Source organism: Syngnathus acus, chromosome 24, assembly GCF_901709675.1.
Source record: "Syngnathus acus chromosome 24, fSynAcu1.2, whole genome shotgun sequence".
NCBI lineage: Eukaryota > Metazoa > Chordata > Actinopteri > Syngnathiformes > Syngnathidae > Syngnathus > Syngnathus acus.
The window spans coordinates 5815765-5839898 of NC_051108.1; the positions used below are offsets into that span (position 1 = coordinate 5815765).

At 44.6% G+C, this 24134-nt stretch overlaps 1 protein-coding gene across 1 annotated transcript in view; it reads right to left on the minus strand.

The window, feature by feature from the left end:
- fut8b (fucosyltransferase 8b (alpha (1,6) fucosyltransferase)) overlaps window positions 1-22048 on the minus strand; it is a 46453-nt gene extending 24405 nt beyond the window's left edge. The window contains exons 1-2 of the mRNA XM_037244256.1: window positions 21863-22048; window positions 17860-17944 (exon numbers count right to left, since the gene is read on the minus strand). The gene's annotated coding sequence lies outside the window, so the exon portion shown is untranslated. The remainder of the gene's footprint in view (window positions 1-17859; window positions 17945-21862) is intronic.
- Window positions 22049-24134: the final 2086 nt, after the last annotated feature.

Below are 24134 nucleotides of genomic sequence, written 5' to 3' on the forward strand. Positions count from 1 at the left end.
TGTGACAAAGTGTAATATCCAAATCGCTGCAACTGCGGTTTTATGAGGTCAAACGTGTTCGAATAAAACATCGTAAATAAAACTCTGGGGGTACTACAGAGTTGCCACCGCCTGCAAATCATCAGCCAGATGCTGTGTGTTTGGTACAGACCTCAGCAAAAAAGGGCATATTTTATTTTTTCTACCAATTTTAAATCTCCCGTTCCCATTACTTGTAAAAAATGAAAAATAAAAGCACTTAGGCTTGTATAGGACTCCGTCAAGGCTCAAAGATTTATCACCTGCAAAACCATTTTTGGCTACCGAGGAGGATCTAAAGCGGCATAGCTTCCGAACAAAGTCATCAAAGGAGAGATGGTCGAGGCGGACAATCGTAAACGTTAAATCTGTTCCATATTCACGAGCGCAAATCCTTGCGCGAGGTCAACAACAGAAACTGAAACAATGGTCATCAGCTTTACCAACCAACATGCAATCACAGTTATTGCCAGTTACAGGCCGCCAAACACAAACCCCACAGATTATATTAAAAACCTATCCAATATTACTAAAAATATAAAAACAAAGGAATATATCATAATTGGCGACCTGAACTTAGACAAAGACAAATCATCCAAACCTCTAAAAAGCATGGCAGAAAAATGAGGACTCCACCAACTGATAAAAGAACCAACTAGAATATGTCACACTCGCAGCTCTATTCTCGATCTCATCTTCGCCAATCAACCCGCAAAATATAGCGTATCAGGAGTCATCCATGTAGCTGTATCAGACCATTCTCTCGTATACACAGTTACGAAAAACTTTAAACCTCGGAAAAATCATCAACAGTGCACTATTTCAAATATACCAAGATCTAAGCTACCACAGTATGAAACCGAAATAAAGAATATTGATTGGAGCAATCAACTAGCACTCACCGACCCAGAACAAATCTTAGCAGATTTCCAGAATCGTATAGAAGCCATACAGAAAAAATACACTACTACCAGAAAACTCAGTCTACGATTAATCGCACAGAAAACCACTGCACTGAAATTGTATAGGTCAATAAAAACCATTGAAAATAAAACAGCTCTCACACAGCTTCGAAATAAATGCACCTTAGAGATAAGTAAGGCTAAAACCACTTACTTCCAGGAGCAAATCACTCAGGCCGCCACGAACCCCAAAATCCTCTGGCAGATACTAAAATCCATCACTGGGCAAACTCATGAAAATACAAACAACAACATACAAATATCTTTACAAAACACACTCACTACTGATCAGGAACAGATTTCAAATGCATTTAATAATTACTTCATCACCTCTATTCAAGAACTGACAGAACACTTTGATCCTCCGGCTCCACCCACACCTATAACTCCCTCATCAGACAAGCTAACCTTTTCTGAGATTACGCTCTCAGAGTTATCCGGTATTCTCAGCTCACTCAATAACTCAAAGGCCAAAGACATATATGAACTAAACACAGACTTTTACAAAACCCATGCCAGTAGCTTACCATCTCCCACTGGTGTTCCCCAGGGCAGCATACTGGGCCCATTATTATTCATTATGTACATCAATGACATGCCCAACATATGCAAACAAACTCAAATCATATTATATGCTGACGACACAGTTATTTTCACCTCAGATCTGAACATCGAAACCATAAACTCCAAACTTACTTCTGATCTCCAGCTCCTACATGACTGGCTAAAAGTAAACCATTTGACGATCAATATAAAAAAAAAACTGAAATAATGTATTTCCACTCCCCTAGGAAAAACATCTCCATAACGGTCCCCATTACTCTATCGGATCAAACTCTAGTAGTCACAAACATATAAATATCTTGGAGTGCACTTGGACTCCCACCTCACCTACAAAAAACAAGTTAACACTCTCACTAATAAGCTCAAACAGAAACTGTATGTCTATAACAAGATCAGGCCATATCTCACCCATAATGTCTCAAATATTTATCTACATTCTATCATACTGTCTTCCCATTTGGTCTCTCACCACAAAAGAAACTCTGGATCCCATAGCCAGACTATACAATAGAGCATATAAAATACATGGCAGACTATCAATCTGGACCCATCACTGCACGTCACTTGCACGCTCCAATGCACTAACCTTCCAGAATTACACAATTCTTATGGCAATAAAACTCTTCTATCGACTACACACAAATTCTCTCCCACCTATAGTTAATTCACTCATCCCAGGCCGTAATGAAAGACAGGCCCGCATCACCCGCTCAGTTACACAGGACCTCGTCCGAACCCCAGCATACCAGAACAATTTTGGTCTAAACTCATTTATCCGCACATCTATTTTGATCTGGAATAAGATACCCCTTCAAATCAGATCAGCCACCTCTATTATGCAATTTAAACGGCTATACACATTTTTTTAACAACAAACCAAACTTGCACCCATTAACAATAATATATATATATATTGTATTGAAATGTATGTAATGTTATAGGAACCTGCTGTAAAACAGTTCTTGAACTGAGTAAGGCCAGTCCATGAAACTTTGATGTTACATGTCGACCTTTCCTTTAAATGAACTGAAACTGAAACTGAAACATCCAGTTTGTGACGTGAAACCGCAGTTAATTGTAAAGCGTTGTTGCCGCGCAAAATTTTCAATTTCGTCCCGTTTCAACCAGCGTCTTTAACTCATTTAAATTCACAAGCTTCTTATTTCTTCATTTCACTCGCCCATGAATATAACATTTCAAAGCTCAAGAAGTCGGGTAAAAAGAGACATGTGGCATCAATTACCGGTAGCTGGATATGAATTGCAAAATTCTTCACCGTATAGATAATGAATGCAACTATAAGCAGTATAAGGCCATTGGTGATGACTCGATAACTGCAAAATAGAATGATGAAAGAGCGCAGGTCAAGTGCCTCGGAATAAATACAGCGTAGGTAAGAGCCGAGAAATTGAAACTGAACGACTGCTGAGATGCGCCGTCAAATTGCATTGAGCACTATACCGCTTGCTCATATAGCACATTAGGATAGCGTAGCAATCCCCCAGAAACCATGCAAATATGCCCCCTGAGTTTTATGAGTGGGATGGCAAAAAAGCAATTCAGAGGCCGAGTAAGTGCTGTGCGGAGATGAAGGACTGACTAAAGTGAGCAAAACTGAAAAGTAAAATGCGCCTAGCTGGCTTGGAGTTTGAGTTAGCCTTCTGTTATCTTAATTGCTAGCAGTGCATGTGTGTCAAAGTAAAACTTGGAAAATCCCGAAAGAAAAAGTGCAACTGGAGGAAGTGAGTTGCTTCTTTTTTTGCTTTTTTTTTTTGTAAAATGGCTGCCAGCCTCAATGCAGAGGTGGCAGAAAAGGTCCAAGTAAAGTTCGACTTCAACAACCACCGACTAGCAAGCTAGCGGTGCGTACGGGAGTAAAACACTTGGGCTCGCCTCCAAGGCTCTCGCTGCAAAGAATTTGCTGACACACACGCTCACACACACGTAGACACACACACACACACACACAGAGCCATAAAAATTACACGCATCAAATTAGTGGGGGGCAAGCAGGTGGTAATGGTTTATGCAAACAAGTTTCTAATTAGAACTGGGAGACATATGATTAGCAGTCAAATTTAAAAAAGCATCCATCATTCTCGTCTTTTATGACTTTTTATGTCCAAATAAAAAATGGGGGCCCGGGCGACGGCCTCACCTGCCATCCTAAGATGCCTCGTGATGAGTGAAGGTGGATTCCAGGTGCCGAGACGTGTCAAGGTCGGCATTTTAAATTCGCCGTGTCAGTGAGCGTGATGAACTGGCTCTGCATTGGGGCGAGTGTGTGTTTGTGTCACACACAGGGAAAGGGAAAAGAAGTCTATTGCTTTCGGGCAGCTGCGGATGACAATTTATAGGGCGCGTTAGGGGCGTTATTTCAAAAAATGATCAATTAGTTTTGACGTGGTAGTTTTGAGGAAGACAATTTTTGAGGGAAGCCAATATCATAAAAGAACCTCAGCCGTCATTATCTGTGGGAGTTTGGACTAGTTCAGACTCCTGCCAGCTCTGTGCCCCCTTTGGAATGAATCCCAATGACGGCTGACCTTTACCAGCCTGGGGTGCAACGGTTGTCAGCGTGGGTGCGTCATAACCGCGTACAGCGCTGGCCGACCTTCCCCAAGTAGTCTGGACGAGCTCTTAATGAGAGTCGGAATACACCGGAGGACGAAAAATTACAGCTTTTACGAATTAAGCCAATTAATAATTGGATTGACGACTAATTATGAGAAAATGGGGTGCACTATTTGTCAGTTGTTTACTCCCAATCACCAAAGTTAGGACCCGAAAACAGTGCGCTGTGCCACCACTCGAGCAATAAGCTCTCAATAAAAACTCCCAGCTCAGCCAAGGCCTTTAAACACTCTTTTTCACCTCACTCATCTTCTGTCCCAGAATTTATGATGTGCGGTTGACTCCCATTATACCCTGGCTGAGGAAAAAAAAAAAAAAGAAAATTCTAATACGAGCCAAGGTGGTCTCTTTCTATGTCTTTGACAGAGGAGATGAAGGCAGTAGGTGGGCGAGTCGGAATATAGAGGGAGGCAGGAAGAAAAAAAAGAGAGGGTCAAAATAAAGAGTGTGTTGTAGGTAAAGTGGAAGCCGGGGAGGTAGTAATTGGAAGAAAGATGGTGGCTGTAGAAAGCAAGGCAGCAGGCGGGGGGGACGGCTGAAGAGTGCTCCCCGAGGGATCCGAGTCGGGACTAATACAGAGGGGCACTTTTATACAGAGCAGCTCCAACCGATTCATCACTTTCTGCTACATTAGCTCAACTCTTTGTCTTTGAACCACATCGCCTTTGCTCTGCGACCTCAGAATCCCCGCAGCACAGAGTGACATATCCATTTATTTTACGGTCACTCTTAAAAGCTTGCTTTTCCCCGGGCCGAGAAGGGATGGAGAGGAAAAAAAAGTCGAGATGTAAACAACATGGCCGCCCTACCGTTCATCTTTTCAATTAAAAAGACCACGACGTTTTTTTCAAACCCTTAGACGCTTTCTCTCAAGGCTGCTTAAATAAGTGACATTTCCAAAGCAGGGCGCCCCTGACCCCCCCCAGTCCATCCCTTCAAGTTCCTTCTGCATGCTCCAATTTCTTCAAGACTCCAAAATGCCCAAAGGTGCATCCTTCTGTATTCATCCATGAACTGACGACAGCTATGAATAAATATAAATGGAGACTATGAAATAAATAATTGACACACAGAGACGGACTGGAGCCTTTGTACCAGTGCACCTGCCTGCTGACAGCACCTCTTGCCCCCCCCACACACACTTCTGCTTAATTCCGCTTGCTGGCTCCCTCACATCTCCATTTTTTTCATCATGCCTCATAACAAACATCATATTGACGGAACGCTTTGTCCCCGTCACGGTTTTTGTGCTTCTGGTTTGCTCGCTCGACTTCCCCATTTTCTCACTCGCCGCCTTACGGGCCATCGGCTTACACTCGAATACCCCCCCCCCCCTTTCCGCTCGATTGTGACCTCTTTGTAGGTTATTTTGTAGATACGGGGCGGGGGTTGATGTATGAGGCCTGGTGCCCAAGTGCTATTACTCTGCAAGATGCAGTGGCAAATGCCATAATCTCTTTTGACCGCTTCAATAAAAGTTTAATCTGTTGTGGCAAAAGAGTCGCCGTCAGCAGAGCGGAGGGTTTGGGCTTTGCCGGAGGGACGCCGTCATCACTCACGAGTAGCCACCCTTGGCTTGCTTGAACACACAATATTGTATGTTGTTAGTGGAAGAGGCACCTGACACACTCTCTTGCTCTCTCGGCCGTGCTTGGGCCGAACTGTTAGGTTCTATTAAAATAAAATAAAAAAATAAAAAAGACAGCCTAGGTGCAGTTATATATATATATATATATATTAAATAATATATATTAAATAATATATATTAAATAAAAATTATATATATATATATATATAAAATAAAAATAATATATAATATATATTAATATAATATTAAGGAGAACGCCCCCAGTTATTGTTCTCTAACAAGTTGTTGAAAATGTGTTCAGGAGATGGAAAAATTAAGATGGAAAGGCAACAAGGCAGTCTTGCCCAACCCCTTATCGATTAATCAATGAAGAGATGCACGCCAAGACTTGCGCATCGCATCCTGCTGGTCGTCCTTCTGCAGCAGGTGCTGACAGTCGTCCAGACAGCGTCGTCCATCAATCTTTCTGCTTGCTCAGCAGGCTTTTTGCATTGACTGAGCGTTCCTGATCCGCGCCGTCTAGCCAATGCTGGCTAACCAAGTGACGGGAGCGCTTGGCAGGCAAGATGACTGACGGCTGTCATTTCAGACGACAAAGTTAGTAAATCGAAGGTTCTGCGGTCGAATGCCTTGACATAAACGCTACGGCTGGATAAAAGTTCCATAGCGGTGTGGAAAATGTTTTCGTCACATGGCTAAGGCCTTGGTCTGCACACACATAGCAACGACTTCCATATTTGGGGCGAAACTATGACACAATGAGAGAGACGGTCACGTGAGCACATCCAGTTCTTGATGTCACTGCTGGTGAGCGCTGGAATTTTATCATGCTGGAGGATCTTCCAGTTGCCGTTTATCATCGTTTGCAGATGCTTTTGCAGGGTGGCGGCGTAAACAACACACAAGCCCTCTGGGACGAGATGCAAATAGGGAAGAAAGTTGTGTTTGGCTTGTTTCTGGTTCAGGGACAGGTTGATGCGCATCAAGACTCGAGCCAGCCCGGTTCCAGTCAAGTAGTGCTGTATCAGCTGGGACCGCATCAATAGTCCGGATGAAAGATGGCTTTTGGAAAGAACACAATGAGGTGGGGGTGGCTGAGGTAATGTGGGCGGACTTGGCAAAGCCACCGAGGCCGCGGCGGGCGTGGCCGCTCGCCGCGGCCATCGCCGCAGATGTTGGCGAGTCTTCACACAACATTACGCTCGGAGTCGAGAATCTCGCAATGAGGGAGGGGCCGGCGGAATAATCAAAGTCCGCTTGACAGCTATGATGCACAAGCTGCGGGATGCGTTTTGACGCCGACGACGGGGGGAAAACGGCGCTTTCTGTTACATACTTGCCCGGAAATGCAAGCTATCAATACGACTCAAGCTGAGGAATGAAACGCTTCCTCAAAAGCAAATCCATCCCTCAGGCACTATTAATGGATTCAATTCAGCAAACTGAAGCATGGTGAAAAATAAAAAGTCCCCAAAAATAAGCCAGTTAACAGGTCTCGACTGTTTCGGATACCTTCGCCGATCCGCGTTTTCGGTTCGGGGCCGTCAGAGCGCATTGGAATGATTACCTGTGCGACACCACGCAATTGCCACGCAAATTCCTGGTGGAGCCGATGCGTGTTATTGCTTTAGATTGCCTTGTAATCCAAACGGGCGGTGTGTCGTCTGCTGCATTATTGATCCGCTCGTGTAACACAAACACAATAAAGAAGCGTGACAATAGCGCTCCGTCACCGCACGCAGGATATGAGTCGGAATAGATTCCGAATCATAAATAAATACGGTCCATCCGGGAACCATTTAACGCAGGAGCAGAATAAAAAATGATAAATGCAGTGGAGGGAAAGAAATGTATTGATGCTGTGCAGATTTGTTGCGGGGAGAAAATATATCACCAGCAGGGGGCGATTTCCTGATAATGTATTTTCAATGATAGTACAAAAAAAATCTGACACAGCTAAAGCTTTTTGTGATGCACTTAGAAACCGCTTCCAGAATTTGTATTATTTTTCCATGATTGTGTTGAAACATTTCGAATTTTCCTCATTTTATCAGTAACATTCTTCTTAGTGGTGTTTTCATTACCGACGGTAATTCCAGTTAGATTAAAACGAAACTATCGCATCACTAAAAACATTTTAAAACCAACAAGGGAGTTTGAAGTTTACAATAATAACACTTGTCTCAATCAATCATGATGAAACAAAAAAGGTGCCATCTTGAGCTTGACTCTCAATGTTGATAACAATCCACGGCTATAAATCTCCTCCATGGACGTTTCGATCTTATCCCTTCCTTACTGCCGTCTGCGGTGTCTGGTTTCGTTCCCCTTCCTGTCTCCGAGCCGAGGACGGACGGGCCTGCCAGCGGCTTGGCTTGGTTGTCTGGCTCCGCGCAGCCTGGTCATTACCGCTGGCTAACAAGCCGAGCGCGAGGACGTCTAAGGCTGCTCTATCCCTTAACTAACAAAGAGACGGCAGTGGATTCGGTGGCGCGGACTCCTGCTGGACCTATAATGGCGCTTTCTCATTATAATCTTTCTCCTGGGGAAAAGAAAAAAAAAAAGGAACATGCTGCGTTTCGCGTCCTTTTAACTCGGCTTTGCGGGAAGGCAAGGGGAGCCGGGAAATGCTTTGAATTAACATCCCGTGGCGACGGCCATGCGTGTGCATACAGGTGGTTTTCTCAGTACTACTAAACTGGAGACTTGAATGCATTTATTGTCATATTGGTGTCACGAGAATGCCTGGCTTGGTTTGCTTCTCTCCATGGACCTTCATTCTGCGGATAAAACCGTGTTCCGAAGGTCGATGAAAGAAGGCATCCCCTGAATTATTTTTCCGATGTTTGGCTTAGTTGATGATTTGCTGTCAGATTTTCAGATGACATGTTCAAGTGGAGCCGGGTCCAATATAGTGACTGGATCGCTTGAGTGACACACCCAAGGGCGATTGAGACACTTCTATTAACATTACATAAATGTTTTTTGTAGCGCGAGAGGAACGAGTAGCTAGCACTGCTGACGGATACAAAAATCGCATAGCCGGTTTTTACATATTTGTCAATGTGCAGTCTCGGAAGTGTTGTTTGGCGACGACGACGGAGACTAATAAAATACTCGGGCCACTGATTGAACACTCTTTTTATTGATTTCCAATTGCCTAAATTGGAGCGGATTACATTTTGGCAGGATTTTTGTCGACTCTGCAATTAGCAAGTCAATATGGCTGTCCCTGGATTAGCAGCGTCATTTGTGTCAATTTATTCGGGACACTATCCACAAACTCATCCGTATGCCAATTTAACATTGCAATAAACTCTTTTATAAGGATTGTGTTGTGTTTGTTTTATTTATTTATTTTTAGCTCAAACAAGCTCCTTGGCTCAGTTCTGACAGTCTACAGATGATCTACTGTACCCCATTAGCACTCGGGAACAGCGCTATCCTTAATAAAGTCATCTCACGGAGTTGATCTTTGCGCACGGAGCAGTGAAGCCGCCCAGAGACCAAACCACAGACCCCTGGTAATGGGTCTCATGGGGGGTAAGTCTAAACTGCTCTGCACTGTTGTAAACGGGCTGGGGTTGCTTCACTTTCTATTGCAATGAAATACAATAAGTGCACATGGGATGTTTTTATAAAAATCTCAACAAATATTGTCAATTTTGACATGGTCGAGCATATGCGATCGCGTGAATATGAATCACGGAAATGATGAGGGCATATGCTGCATACAGGCGTGAGCGGATGTATTAATGCGTGCATGTCTAAGCAGAGCTGAGGTTGGTGAAGCTTAGCCGGCTGTGGAATGTAAACTAGCCACTGCAGCACTCCTGCCTGGCCGCAGTCAGACGTCCCTCCACCGGAGGGGGGGGATCCCGACGTCCGTCGTTTAATCGCTGCATCGCCCCCCTCCCATCTTAACAACCCAACCGCGGTCAAACGCCCCAGCTCACGTTGCAAAGTTCCATGCGCACCTTTTACTTTCAAGCAGGAGCATTGATTGGAAACGTAAAAGCCGCAGTCGTTTATCGTCCATAATCACTTTGCGGCTTTTTTTTTTTTTTTTGACAGCCGTGCGCCTCACGCCGACGCGTCACATCTATCTCCTAGCAGACAGTGGCCCAAAGCAAGGTTAAACACTTTCATCTGATGACAAATGATTTGATTAGGTTAGCTAGCGATTAACCTCTCCGTCTACATTTTCGGTACCTGTAACGGAGAAGCCCCGCCCCCTCGACTCACAAACGTCAACTCGTCTTGATCTATTGTGTCATACGTGTGCGTGAGCTCGTCGCAGTCCACCGAGGGACACGATGACGGCTGACTCGCCCATTAGCCCAAATTAGAGCCATTTTTCCAGCATTCGCGACAGAGCCGCCGGCGATGCCGTGTCGTCAAAGCCATTATGGAAAACATGCACTAAACTGATTTAACTTTGCAAATACCATTAACCGGTGCCCCGAGATTATAAATATCCCACGTTCCAATCTGAGGGGGCAAATGAGGAATCGTGTTAAGAAAATCTTGCATCAATGTCAGACGTTTGCCAAAGGCAGAGAGAGGGACGGGTTCGAGCCAAATAAAATGGCGGACTAAAAACAATCCGAAGGCCCCACATCACCCAAAGTGCATTTCCACTAAAAGGGACTATCAAAAGCAGCCTAATGAACCTTCATCTTATCAATTTATGAAAATCATCGAAGTCACCGCTAATGTAGCTTTTAAAAGAAGAAAATGGTGCTCTGGCTCCATTTATCACCGGGAAGAAAAATGCTTTGGCAAGCATTTGTTTTACACGGCGGAGTGACAATTTATCAAAACAAACTTCACGATGGTGGAATTTGCCATTTTGTCCACTTATTTGTCTGTATTGCAAAGACAAAGCGCCTCCCCCCAACAATCTCTTTACCTTGAGGGTTCCTGTCGAACGGTAACAACAGTTGCCTAGCAACAACATTTCCACCCTGCAGAAATTGAGTAGATTACCGTAATTTTCGGACTATAAGTCGCACCGGAGTATAAGTCGCACCAGCCATAAAATGCCCAAAAAAGTGAAAAAAATCATATATATGTATATAAGTCGCTCCTGAGTATAAGTCGCCCCCCCACCCAAACTATGAAAAAAACCGCGACTTATAGTCCGAAAATTACGGTATTTATTTTCTTTCCGCTCACAGTTCATACTTTGGAGAGAAAATAGATATTTTAGTTTATGGTGCAAATATACAGTACTGGCTTTGCAAAGTCATATCATCTATTTGAGGATTTTTGATGTTAACTCACGCAGTTGCCATCCCCGTGTGAACCTGAAAGAGGAATTAAAATGTTTTGTTTTGGTGAATCACTCGATTTGGCGTCATCTGATATTTTCGCATTTAACCGGCTGCCGATGATACAAAGTACGATGAGGGTGGTGGTGGGGGGGAGTCAAATCACTGACATTTCCCAGAATCAATCGGAAGTTCCAAATGCCACGTCGTGAATCAATCAACCGATTGGACCTTAGCAAAAGGGTACTTGTGAGAATTTGCTTTCCTCGGTTACATTTGCAACACGAGCGTGGAGAAAGACAAACACAAGGTTGGGCTGCTTTCCCCCCTTAATCATTTTAAATCATGACCGAGCCTCATAATGCAAACAAATGTTGTGAACTAGGAAGCCAAAGTTCAAATCGGGCCCTCTCACAGATCTCACAGCCAAGACAAACACGGCCGCGCCGGAGACGTGTCACCGAGGCCCACCTTGTGCGCCTTATGCAAATATTTATCTGCATTCACACTTGGCTTAATTTGACAAGAGCGACCTGGACTGGAATAGCTTTGGATGCAAAATGGTAATTACTCCTAAACCGAGCTGGAATAATGAACTTGTTAGCATGCTCGGCCTCCTGGAATTCATTATGGCGGCGCTGATGGATGGAGCAGAACCTGCTCTGATTTCATTCCGAGGTGCTTCGAGGCCTCTCTTTCATGCCTTTGACGCGTCCCGCGATCAGTCACTCGGCAATCGCGACACACGTGCGGCCAAGGCTCGTGCGTCATGTGACGAGACGGACACGATTTGTCACTGTGTCATGAGGACGGCGCCGCATAATAAAGCGAAAAGGGGAAGCGTTGAGCAAAGGGGGGGGCTTGAACGAAGGCATTGACGGCAGTTTTGCTATTAGATGACAGAAAAAAGCTTTTTCATATTCAATAACAGAGATGGCAGCGATCGGACTGGAGCCGGATCTGTTTTTAAAGCGGATAAATGCTCTCTATGGACCATGTGACTTGTCAGCACGACCATTCTGGTGTCATCCTCTCATGAGACGCCGGGAGGAACATTTTTAACAGTAAAGTACAAAAGTCGATACTGGGCTCAAAGTATGGCCGAGGCATTGATACGGCCGACCCGATGCTCCGTCTCTCTCCGGCTCCTCTAAGCACCCATCAATTGAGGCAGTGAAGCCATCAGCGCCCACGCTCGGCCAGCCCGCTTTCTCGCACGACTGGCTCGGTGCGCGTCGGAGCTGTGATTGGACTCTCGGCATTAATGAACGGCGACCGCTCGCCAGTCCTCTCAGCCGTCAATCTGGATGGATGGATCAGTGTGGACCCCATCCTAATGGGCTCCCTTTGCCATTTCTCTCGCTCCGTCAGCTCGCCATCACAGACATCAGGGGGAGGATCTAATCTCGGCCTTTCGCCGCTCCGACCTGCCTGGAGTATCGCGACTGGGGGGGGGGGAAAAAAAAAAAGAAAAAAAGGACCCGGCTCACCTTCCCATCAAATGACCAAACAGAAACTGGATCAGAGGGTGACATTTGAACAATAATGAGGAGAAAAATAGTCCCCGAGACATAAAACAGAAAATGCGCTGGCGGACTGTAATTGGGGTTTTAATGATCATAAGCTGCTGTCTGATGAAAACTGATGCGCCCAATTAACATTTTTTTCAAAGTAGAAGACTATTTTTAAGCTATTATTCAAATCTGCCTTGTGATTGGCTTGTGACGGGATAGACTCCATCTATGTCGGTTTGATTTAATGGCTTTAAAGGGGAAACATTGATTTTCCTTCTTTCCTGTCATATGCTAGGAGGAGGATTGTTGCGTTCTTTGTGTCATGTGGTTGACGATGGGAACGAGGGGAGGGGGTCCAACTGGGAAAGGTTGGATTGAGCTGGGATTAAACCATAGCTGTGAACACAAAGCAAACACATTTTGGAGTGACCAGCATCTCAAAATGGCCGCCCTTGAAGGCTCCACTGTACTGTGGAAATCAGGTCGAGGGAGACAAGTGGTCCATCTTCATTGTGCTAATGACTCCACAGAATGCGTTCACCCAGCAGGGTCCGCTCCATGAGACGAGACTTTATGGAAAAAGAGCAGACTCGTGTCCTTAACCCCGATGTTTTATTTAAAGAGTCTCTGGGTGCTTGGACTTCATTTGCATACGGTTGTCATCCGTTCGTGAGATCTTTGGTGCCTGATTTGCTTGGAAATTTCAAGCGTGCGGCGAAAAAAGTAATTTATTTCTCCTCCCTCTTCTGATGAAGTGGTTCTTATCATATTGAAAGCCCTCAGGGCGGGGCCGCGTCCCACTTTGATGATGTCACAGCTCGAAGAAGCGAGGGGGGGGAACAGGTCAGCGCATGTGCCACGGACATCAGAAGCCGTCGGCGGTGCGGCGCCATGTCAGCCGAGCGAGCGCCGGGCTTTTGTGACGAGGCACGGACAGACATGCGCGGGGGGCCAAATGTGACAAGGCGAGCGGAAACGGGGATGATTAAAGGCTGCGGGCGGGCGAGATGGCGGCGGGCGGGCGGGAAGAGACACGACTCGGAGGGAAGAAGAGAATTGGAGCGCTGTGAAGAAATATTGAGAGGAAGGGAATTAAAAAGATTGGCGGGGGGAGGTCGTATGTGTAAAATTGGAAACCACACATGGTCGGACGACGGACTTCAACAGGAGCCAAGATGGCTGAATTAAAGATGAAAACAAGTCAAGAGAGATGACCATGTGACCCAAATTGGCCAGGCTGAGGACAAATAAGACGCTCCGAGATTTGCGGTAGCACTCACAGCAAAAGTGTGCTGTGAAGAATACGGGAAAAAAGACACGCAAGTGTGTATGTATGTGTGTGTGTGTGTGCGTGTGTGTGTGTGTGTGCGCCTCGAGTGAATTGAACTTGTTTTATTATGAGTGTGAAGCAGGCCAACACAGAACAGAAGAGCAAAGTTGCACTGAATAATTGAATGATCTTTGGGTTTTTGTGCATTTTCACTGGGTTATTGAATTCATGGTATCTGCTTTTTAAAAAAAATAAAATAAAAAAACTACCTTCACTTTGAAGTTACGAACTGGAAAGTTTTATGAACACGACAGTTGACTCTTAACTTATTGCTTGTATTTATATTGCTTTCTTGGGGGGGGGGAGGGCTTTCAAAATGTGAATAATTTTGACCTTTCAAGTTCCACCCTATTCATAAATCACAACAACCTCCAAGTCAAGCTATATTTCAATGTAGGAAATGTAAAAATTGTAGACGGTCACAGAGTATTCCGCCAAACAGTAACCGAATCATTTCTCCGAGCGCTGCCCTTGAAACTGTCAACTCGGAATCGATCATCGTCAAAATTGAAGAAAGACATGCCGTTTGGCTTCGCGCCGTCGATTCAAAGTATCGTCACGGACATCTTTTGAGAACTGACCTCCGGTCGAAAATAAGTTACGTACAAACTGTTGAATTTCTTTTTTTTTTCTTCCCTCCGCAATGTTTTCATTGGCTTCGGTTATTCGGCTATACCGAATGTTTCTACTCTCAACAAACGATTTGTAGGCAACTTTTGCCTCGTTTCCAGAGGGGAAAATTGCCGGTGGCTCTCGGAGTGAATTTGCAACGCTCAGATCGGGTCCATCTGGACAATCAGTGGGAGTGTAGAACCTAACAGTGGGAACAGACGGCCACCTCGTGCACCGCCGAGCTCCGGCCAATGTCATGTGACTAACTTGAGTGGAGCTGACTCGCAAACGGAAAGTAAGTAAGTCGTCCGTGAGCTCACCTAAATGGGAGGTGATCACATTTAATAAATAGAAGGGTCAGAAGGCGAGACGGCGCTTTATTAAGTTATTCCTGCAATTCCGATTCCATTGTCGGGAGTCGGTGAGGGGGAAGTAAGCATGAAACTGTGTGCGCTGCGGAGAAATAAGGACAGATAAAGAACTTGGATGGTGACGTTGTTTATCGTGATTGTTAAATTATCTTTTAATGACCGTCAGTCTTGACTGGGGCGGATTAGCTCAACGCTTTTGACAATCGTTTTGTTATATTCGTTATCGCCCGCGTTACATTCTGTCCACTGACGGGAAATTAGAAGTGAATTAGGTGAAAGTTGAAGCTTTGTTTTAATATACAGTTAATTTGCCGGCCAGCTCGTGCCTCCGTTAGACATAATGGCGAAGAAAGCGAGGCAAAGGAAGATCAATCATTTGATTGAGCGGAGTAGGGGAGTTTCAATTTCATTTGGAAAGCGCAGTATGGAATAAGCCCTGCATGTGGAAATGCAAACACTCGCTCGCTTTCAAAGTGAATTTTTGCACCGCTGAAAATCTCAACATATGTCTCATATTATAGATGTGTGGGACAACTAAGATATTAAATCTTTAATAGCCATCGCATGGATTTTCTTTTTTTTTTTTTTTTCAGGTGACAAATGTTTACGCCTTGGCAACAAGGTCTGCGCTCGCTTTGTGTTCTTGTTTTATGTTTAATCGATCTCGCCTTTGGTTATCTTGGCATTAAATTAGAAATACAATTACTGTAGCCTCTGTCGACAAAATATGAAATGACTGCATAAAAATCGACCGCCGTTCGCTGATGATTTTTTCCATTGCTTTTGGCGTGGAGCAATATTTATATACTAGGTCGTTTTATTTATTTATTTATTTATTTATTTGTATTTATAATTTCATTTATTTGTGATTTATTTGTGATTGATTGATTGGTTATTTATTTATGTATTTATTTATTTATTTTGGGGAAAAAAGCTTCTTCCCATTCTGAAATGTCTTGATGTACAGTCTATGTAAAAATGAGTTCAGGTGAATTATTTCAAAATGTGTTTGTGTTGGCATGAGCGCGGTGCCAGAAGCCTTTTGAGGAAGGAGCATGTGTCCGCTCTTGTGTTGGGTCACAGATGTCACCTGCTCCGGCAGCCAGTCTAGCGCAACTCGCCGACCCCCGCCGCTCACCCACATGCCCCAAAGCGCCGGAGAAAACAAGCTCGCCATGTTGTTAGTTGTTGTATGCTTTGCTCTGATAATGGGATTAAAAATGTGGCGCGCTGAATTACCGCAACGGGCCACGGCAGTCCTTCCAACTCAAACTGAACGCTACCCGGAGCTCGTGGCTATACGTGCCGCTTTCCGCAGTCCTGCCAAGTGGCGGCGATGTTAAGTTGGCATTAATGAAATGCTACAGGCTGGACCAGTAACCTTAAACAAAGCAAGAGCCAGGAAGAAAATCGTACTTAATATCAACCACAAGCGAAATTAGAAAACCACCATGCGTGACCACGGAACAAATCAGCCAAGGGTGTGTGGGCATGTGTGTGCGCGTCTGTGTCATACGATTTTTCGATTGTTAATCTTTGAAAGGAGCTTTGTCAATGGCGTGGCCGTCACTGTTGGAAGGCCTGAAATTCCTTTTTGCACGCCTCACCACTTGTTTGCTAGGGAAACCCACAATGCTTTACCACAAGATTAAGCCATGCAGATTGCTGATATGGGCATTTTATTTCTCTCTGACTCACACACACAACACACCCACACAATCTGTTGGATGACAAAAGTCCACGCGAGTCCCTTTCAAGCGTAACGAAGACCAGGAAAAACACATGCAATTGACTTCAAACAGGCTGACGGGGGATTACGGTTCCGAGTCGCGGCGTAGCAAAGACAGATTGTTCGGGACTAAAAGGCTTCTCGACAAACACGGGGGGGGGGGGGGGGTAAAAAAATAAGTGTTTGGCAAATAGCACACAACAATGCAGGATATTAAGCAAATGTTAGCGGAACTTTACTAGCGCTGTCACTGCAGCTGTCAGCTCAAGACGAGAGGACTCATCGGCAGTCACAACTATGAAGTTTAAAAAATAAAAAAGTCTGTGTTGACCATTGAGGAGGGCTAGGGGGGGGGGTTGCTAATCCACATGACCGGCAGACAAGGTAACAAAAAGAAGCTTGGTCAAGAGTTAGTGGAATTAAAGCTAAGCCTATCCTTTGTTGTTATGCTAATCCACGAGACAATCAAGCGCAACATCGCCTCTGAGATGAATGTGGCTCAGAAAGAAAGGAGAAAAAAAAAAAAAGAGCGAGAGAGCCTCAATTAGTCTGCACGTTGCCAGGAGAGAATGGCGCAAGGACATTTCCGAACAGACAAAATAAAAACGTTGTTTGGATATTTCAGTGCTGTGGATCCCAATGCACAAGGATATTTAGAGAAGCTTGACGATCACACGGCTGACCTGCCGTCTTGCTGTAACATTCCTCCTCCTCCTTCTCCAGAGGACAAATATAGAAATTCTACGCGTGCAATTATCTCTCAAATTAAGACACCTCTTCGTTAAATGACAAGGGACAGCTCTTGATAACAACTGGATCGCGTCGTGCATTTCTAATCTTGATAATTAGATGACACCCGATTGGATTGATTTCATCCAATCTCCACATTGCACACAAAAAAATGACAATAAGAAAAAGAAAAAAATATGCACGAGGGAGGAGGTGACATCATGTGACGGGACACTCATGCGGCGACATGACAGCTACGCCTGCTGCGAACGGCTCCCCTGCTGCTTTGCCAAGGACTTTGCCATAGGTAAATGCCAAGGCTGCCACTCATACGGATACTGAATAGGGGACTAAAGGTCACGCGCAAAAAAACCACCGCGCTACTCAGACGCGCAAAGGAAACACGCCGATATCCTAAAGTCAACTCAGAGTGACTTACGAGTAAAGTGGCTTTTTGCTTTCCAAATCTCGCCCGACTGTAAAACACCATCGAACCTCTTAAAAAAAAAAAAAAAAAAAAAAAAAGGACACTTACCGGACGGCCTTTTGGGGTCCAACCAACGGAGCTCTCTTTTACCAGCGATGCTACGGTTGCTCCGGCAACACAGACTCATTTAGGTCTGCAATTTTAAAAAGAGAAGTAAAGTTGATGGAATCGTCAACAAACATGACAGCAACGTGTGTTAACAAATCATCGTGTATGGAGACGTTCAGACAAATCGGAACTCGGCCCATAAGCTCACCGTGCGTATTGATATTTCTGGCGTTACAGAATGCAATATCTTTGAGCAAAGCTTGCTTTATTAGTGCTATAAATTTCGTTTACTGCTCAATCAATAGTAATGCGATCGGGGAGAGGTACTTGTCAGGGTAAACGGACCACCTAGTACCGAGAAATATCACAAGGTTGCGAGGTCCAATGGGAGACATTCCCACAATTATCCAAAAGGGGATGCTGCCTCGAATCAAATCTATCATGATAATCAAATCGGAATTGAATCGACTGCTTTGCGACTGCTAATTATGTTGCAATAATGCCGCTGCTATTTAAGGCTTGCGGGCGGTAGCTAACAATCAAGTCAATCGGAGCTCACGTTCGACCAAACCGCCTTCCTTTGCATTGCTTGCAATAAATCGAAAATGGTGGTGCGGGCCCGTTACACAGTTTCAAAATCGTCCAATTTGATCCGATGATCATTTAGCGGGGATGAATACCACGCCAGTTGCAGAAAACTGAGCTTACGCCACTAATGTCCCATGTATTATTAAAATCAAATTAAATGTTAACGCTTGGAGGACGGCGGATGCTAGTCACTTGTTATTCTTCAGAACACTGCACATGAATACATTTGGAATGACCAAAGACTAAAACCTGACGGCGTTCCATTTGACTTTTTTTTTTTTTTTTTTTTTTGGTGTGTGTGCATTACGCAACGGTGAAGCTGTCAAATGACATTCATGAAGTTTTTGCGCTGTTCTGTGAATGCTCGCGACTGCCGGCTACAAAGGCAGCGTTTGCCCTACATTCGCCGTGCTCACAGTCTGATTGTTTGCCTGCTATCTTTCTCAGCACCATGCTGGGTCAGGTGAGGCAGCCACTGAAATCCAATCAAGCCAATCCTTTGCAATCTTGCCCAGTGTCTCCCATGGCAAGCAGAAAAGTCACAAACTGATATAAAAACAGATCGTTGATGAGGGTATCAAGATGGGAAATCAAACACCCATATAAACTAGGGCTTAATGCTAAATGAAATACCGGATCCCTTTCAGGGCAACTCATTGGAGCTGACTTGGAATTCTGACTGACCTCTCAACAGAGGTCATAGATATGAATTAGTAGTACCTCAGGGATCAACATCGTTGCCACTAAAATTCACAAACAATTGTGCCATGCGAGCTCAGTCTTGTTTTTTTTCGTGTCACTGGGCAAGACCCATTTGGACCAGCGTCACTCTGATTATACCGGTCAACATCTGAGTCTCTGCTTGCATTTAAATGTGTTCTTTTTTTAGGGTGGGGACATGAAGGGAAGAGAGATTTGGAGAGAACCATGTGATGCGACGGTTTGGTGCCTCAAGTTCTGCAGCTGTCCCAATTATTACCTCGTTCTTTTTCCCCCCCAGATTTCTCCTTCATCCCCATCTGCTTCTTTTTGCCCCACATTTTTTATGTGGCACCCAACCGTGGATGCCACTAGTGGGTTTGTGCTTTCAGGACACTCCCGTGCTGAGAGTGCTACAGAGATGGATGTGCCAGTGTTAGAATAGCTGGATGGATGCAGTCCAGCCTTGGGATGGAGACCAATGTGTGCTGAATAGCAACTAGATGATGCACTCGTGTCAGGTAAATTGAGTTTTAGCAAAATTTCTCCTGTGGTCCCTCTCAGGTCTGGTTCCGGTATCAATAGTGCTGACAGAGTTGTTTTATGGACCATGGGTTCTGGAGATCCTGGGATTTGTGGATGGAAGGCATTTTTACAGTTTTGAAAGAAGTATATGGACCAAGTTAATGTATAACTGTTAATTTTTGATCGGTCCAGCAGTATTTCTGGACATCTTAACTAGGGAGGGACAGAAAGTTGGAAGACCCACTTTGCCAGCTGCAGCAGCAACAATTCTTCTTGAAACACACATACAGTAAGCCAACACACACTTGCACAAAAAGCACACCCTCGCTGTTGAAAGTTGAAAGCACACCGCGGGCCGCACGGCCTCCGTGCCGGGCCGAGCCTCATCGGGACGGAGCGCTCTTTGAGGGGCTCCCCGAGTCAGAACCTCTGACAGGTTGCAGCAACCGCGAGAACAGGGATTGGAGCGCTCTCTCCAAACAAATCCGCGTTCTAACATGGTACCAGGTGTAGCAGCTATCTCAAACACACACACACACACACACAGCGGAGCCAATATCAAGCATTACACACACACATAGTACACTGAGCCAAAACACTGTGACGCTTGAAATTAGAATGTCTTTTCATGCAAACACAGGCGCCTGCTGTGCAGGTGACAGGCTGCTGCTGCTGCTGCTGCAGACGGCATTGAAATGAAAAACAAATCCAAATGCTATTTTAAATAAAATTCCACTCAGCGGAGGATTGCGGCAGCCAACTAAACACGGGATTGGCTTATGCTCGCGCCACTAATAGGCACCCTGTTTCATGCAGATAAAACTGTCTGACGAGTCACCGCCCAGTTTGACTCGCCGTGCTTGATATCTGACCTCGCCGGCAAAGTAGGACTAATAAGTTTAATGAAGTCATTAGTCAAAAATGAAGACAGACACGTTACGGAAGGTGGAGGCTCAGATGAAGGGCGGAGGAGGAGAGAACTCAAGAGCCTTGTGGAAAAGTACACAACTTGCAGCAGACATTCCTGTGAACTCGCCAAAGGTGAAGGATGATAACAATCTTTGCTTTGTGGGGAAATAATGCAGATGAGTTGAGATGCATCTGCCCAGCCCTGGCAATATGTGCGACTGTTTACTTATTCATGAATAGATTCGGGCCGCTAACTCAATCAGTCACGTTATCGTGGTGGACTTTATTACATAACATTAATGATGCATTGCTTTCCATGGGTGTCGACTTTCTACCGCAATGGCATCAATTCACATGAGAGTACAATCGGTCCTGCAGTATTTTTTATTCATTATTAACATATTTATACTCTAAGAATGTTATTCAAAACATCACCAAAGTGTATAAAGCCATGTCTAAAGACCTTCGTTTCCCTTCGTCAACCGTGCATAATGTGATTATGAAGGTTGACCAGTTGAGAACTCGCAAGAACCTCCAGCATGTTTTGGGCACAAACAAGAACATTTGACAGCCACTTTTACCCGAATGTATAAGTTGAATGACGATGAAAACAATCAATAATCAAGAATAGTCACGGTGCGATATTGCAATGTTTATATCAGAGGATCACAACCACACCTCCACTTGACAACAAACGCACGCCTGACCTGGATGATGAGCTCATGCAACATGCAGCAGCAACGCATCCACAATAGAGGCAACAACCAAAATGTGCGCGGGGGGGGGGGGTGCACCCAGTTGCATTGCAGTGCGTGGGTGGAGGTCACACATATGGACCGCCAACAACACGAGACTGACAGTTAGCTTCTACGCTAAACGACTCGTAGCAGCATTTAGCTTCAACTCATGCTGCAAATCAAAACGGAAGGCTGCATGCAAACAAACCATGACAGTTCAGCAGCTGCACCGGGTTTGTTTACCTGCTGCTCTTCGCCGCCTTACTGACAGGAACAAGCGACAATGGGAGCGGTGAATGGGGAAGCACGTACACGGGTCGGAGCGCAACATCCTTCCGGAGATTAGAGCAAAAATAACGCGATCGAGCAGAGAGCTGCTTGGGCCACCGCCGATCGCGCACCGATCGCGGCAGACGACGCAGGCAACAGGCCGGTGATGTCGCGTGCTGGAGGTTAACGGGTGTGTGTGTGTTGAGGGGAGGGGGGGGGGGGGGGGGGGGGGCTTTACGGACCGCTACATAGACAGAAAGAAACGCGGTCCTTACCTGGACGTGCAATCCTGACTTCCAGAAGCATCCGATCGAGACTGACGAGGCTGCAGACGAACTCTGTGGATGCAAGGGGGGGAACAATGAGTGCAATCTGGAGAGGCGGCCGAGAGAGTTACTGACACACTGGGGTAAAGAGTATGAGCTGCAAGGCTGGACTGTGACGATCTGCCGGTGTCAAAAAATACGAAGGAAGGGTAGGATTGTACTTCCGGAAAGGGCTTTTCACAATAAGAACATATTTGGGGTTGGGGGTAGCGCACATTGGAAGAGGATTAGGGCCAGTCAAGGAAAGAAAAACTGGTAGACAGGATTCTGACTTTTTTCCCACAGAACTCTGAGATTAAAATCAGAATTCTGACAAAAAAGTCAAAATCCGATAAAATCCCAAAAATCTTTTCTTTACTGGCCATAATCCTCTTCCATACATACAGTGGTAATGAATATAAAAAATAACTTATTTTTATTGTTTTATAATTTTGGATTTCACATATTATTAATGTCATGCTTGTTTTCTTGACCTGCAGTATTTGGACCACCTAGAGAATGACTAATTACTCATGCCCTGCTATCTGATGGTGCCCCCCACCCCAATGGTTCTGCATGGTACTTTCTGATCTAATATTACAAGTATATTGTTGCGTCTGAACATTTTGGCGTATAATCATCGCTATTTTAATAACCAGCCGAATTATGGTCAGGGGAAAAATAATAACACTTTAACATGTTCCATACTGTGACCCAGAAGCTATTTCTGTTATATTACTACCTAATAAAGTGTATTGTATTGTTTTTCCTGAGATGAATTTCCTCCAGGGATGAATGATTCTGTTATACTATACTAATGGTAATATGAATGCTTATTGTACCATTTTTAAGATTAGGAATCAGCAAATATAATTTAATTACGCCAATGACTGTTTTGTTTGATTATTTATTTTGAAGGCAGCACAGTTTTGTTTCCGTTGTGGTTTTGATCCTGTCCCCCTCTCTTGACTGATGGTGAGCCTAGTCGTTGATCAGTGAGTGGGCAAATTGCAGCGCGCCCTTAAGTGGTAGAAATGTGAACTACAACTTTTTATGACAGATTGTCCTGGAGTGGAGGACGAACGACGGTCAACAACCCCCACTGGGTAAGGTGCACGAAATCCAGTGCAGCTCTGCTTACCTTCAGTCTGCAAATTAATGGCCACCAAAGGTATTTAGCTATTTACCCGCCCACAGATAGCAGATTTCCCACTCCAGTCTCATCCCGAATTTCACAACAAAGAATTTAAAAGTCAATTTTCCCCTAATATGTCCCCTTTCAAATAACACTGAACATTACAGGGTCCTTATCGACGCACGCTCCTATTCATAACAATTGGCACAGTTACATTTCTTTTTCATTTAGGAGATAAGCCAAAGCAAAGCAGCTTCTGAAGATTTTATCTTGCATGATAAATTCACAACAGGGGGAATATATACAAAGTGTTGAGGATAACAACGCCCCCAGTGCTGCAAGTACAGAAGAGAGGGAATTCAATTCAGGATGAGTCACTCAACACTCCTGCAGATTTTTACACTTGATGAATTATTTTGCATGAGAGTCGCCACCAGATTGTTTCAAACATCTCGAAAAAACGTTTTTATTTTCCTACGCGCATCTCGGAGACATTCATTTCTGCGACGTTCAAGGACTGGGAATAATCGTGTGAATGTGACAGGAAAAGCAAGCAGGTGCCTTTTATTCAGGAGTAGAAAACAAATAAAGGGGATTGTTTTTGTTAGTTTGAAGGTCAACCGAGATTGATGCAATGGTTTGAGTATAACCACTTAATGAGCATTTGCGCAATGTAATTGCCACTTAAGTGAACAGCAATTGAAAAAACAACATTTTGAATTCTCACACAGAGCACTTTCAATGAATGTTACTCAAAATTGGGTCAAAAGCTTTCGCGCATCAAGACTGCAGCTCAATGTCAACACAGATTGGATGGATGTTCTTTTTCCTTACACATCATTTGATGGAATCCACCCACTTTGATTATACCAGGGGGGATGCTCACTTCCACAACTAGATACTAAAAGTAATTTAATGCCACTCGACTGTTTGCTGAATGTACGTACTGTACACGTGCCAAGTAGATCATTTATATGCTGCTGTCGCTGCAAAAAATAGGCATTACGACGGTATAAAGGTCGACTGATTAGGCCCGAGAATAGCATTGGCCCATTGGTGGAGTCCGTCACGCTGCAGTAAACTACAAGTGTAAAGTCTGCACATGAC